Source organism: Echinops telfairi, unplaced genomic scaffold (genome assembly GCF_000313985.2).
Source record: "Echinops telfairi isolate 266 unplaced genomic scaffold, ASM31398v2 ScPeMD7_7472;HRSCAF=8510, whole genome shotgun sequence".
NCBI classification, from domain to species: Eukaryota; Metazoa; Chordata; class Mammalia; order Afrosoricida; family Tenrecidae; genus Echinops; species Echinops telfairi.
The window spans coordinates 3,213,087-3,214,984 of NW_022111376.1; positions in this window are offsets into that span (position 1 = coordinate 3,213,087).

The following is a 1,898-nucleotide window of genomic DNA, read 5'->3' on the forward strand; positions in this document are numbered from 1 at the left end:
ACTGCCTTCCCCTCTTGGGCCCTGGGTTCCTGCTCTGTGGAGCGGGCCTCACCGAAGGTGCTGTCAGGGAGGAGCAGGCAGCAGTGCTCTCTGGAGGAGGAGGAGCAAGAGGAGAAGGAGGAGGGGTCGATCACTACCCCTCTCAGTCCTGAGGTTGCCCACTCAGAGTGTCTCGCAGGGCTCTCCCTGGAGGGGAGCACGGGTCGGGGCTGCAAAGCACCTATCCACAGCACCCTACTATGGGCTCCAGGCCAAGCGGGGCAGCTGTGGGAAAAAGCCCCGGGGGCATTCCCAGGGGTCAGGCTCCTCCCTGGCCACGCCTACTGGGTGCTTGCAGGACTGGGCCCCCTTTCAGGTGGCAGCTGCCCTGGAGCTTGCAGAGGGCGGTGCTTTGCTGGCTAGGGGCAAGCGGGGAGCCGGGTGGGCATCAGAGCAAAGGCGGGAGACGGGTCGTGGTGGGGAGGCCCAGGGGCTCTTGGGACTGCAAGTTTGCACCCCTTGGAGCTCACGAGATAAAGCCACCACCCTGCGTCTGCATCCTCAAAACCCCCAAACCCAACAATGTCACCAACCCACCCAGTCGGTGCGCACTCATTTTGCCCTGGATGGGCCTTCCAAGGGTGTAAATCTGTACGGAGGAGGGAGGGGCTGCTGGGTCAACCCTCCGGTGCTTAACCCACCGTGCCACCAGGGCAGGTGCCTGGGCTTCAGCCACGTGCCCTCCTGGAAGACAAAACCAGACAACAGACAACTGTGCCATCGAGTCAACTCTGACTCAGAGTGACCCCATAGGTTGGGGTAGAACTGCCCCGCAGGGCTTCTGAAACTCTTCAGGGGAGACAAAACCCCGTCTTTCTCCCGAAGAGCAGCTGGTGGTTTCGAAAGGCTAACCGTTCCGGAATCAGCCCAAGGGGTAGCAGCAATGCCACCCCCAGGGCGCCAGCCCCGGGCCCCAGAAGCAGCCGCTCTGCAGTGGAGTCCTACAGGACTCCTGAGACCCAGCTAAGCTGGGAAGCCAGCAGGTAGGGCACTGGCAGTCCTCAGAGGCCCTGGGTCAGGGGTGCCCAAGCTGAAGGCCACACGTGAAAGGTCCAGGTAGCGCTGGAATTTATCACGACCCCAACTTATTTTCTTTGTTAACACGTTCACTTGCCCTCACATTCCGAGATCAGAATTCTAGAAGGGGTATGTGTGGTCAGTGGTCAGGGACATAGGTGGGGGGCAAGCACTGTAGATGTGTGTGGCTCTCCCGCTGGGATTGAGCGGCCCAGAGCCATGGGCACACGGGTAAATCAGCGTTCCTGTGTGCCAAGGGGAAATGCAGGTGGACAGTCCGTTACTACCGGGCCCTCTCAGAAGAAATGCTGATCAGTCTGAAGTGGCACAGGGGAAGGGCAGGGAGGGGTGGCCTGGGCCGGAAGGAGGCCGAAACCCACGACTCCACTACACCGAGATGATGATCATAGGACTGGCCAGGGACTGCTGCTCACGAGCGTGTCTGTGTGTTGTGTGCGTTTCAGGACCTGTCGAGAATTCACCCCAGGTCCTCTTCCTCCTGATGTGTGTGCTCTGTTGCCACACTTTCTATTCACAGGCACTGGAGCCGGTCTGGAACAGAAGCGAGCTAACAAATAGTTCACTTTGCAATGTCCGGAGGGCTCTTTCTGCACCCTGCGTGGCGCTCTGAGCCGTGGGGGAGGCTTCCGCTCCTGACAGCATTTATACCAAGCCCTGCTTCCTGCCAGGCAGTGTCAGGCTCCAAGGGCACAAACCCACACGGTCCCTCTCCTGGCAGCATCTGCAGGCCAGTGGGGGCAAGCGACACCCCACAGATAGGCACAGAGCTCAACTTGCGATCACAGCTGTGCCGTGGGGAGGTCCTCTGTGGGGCCGACTTC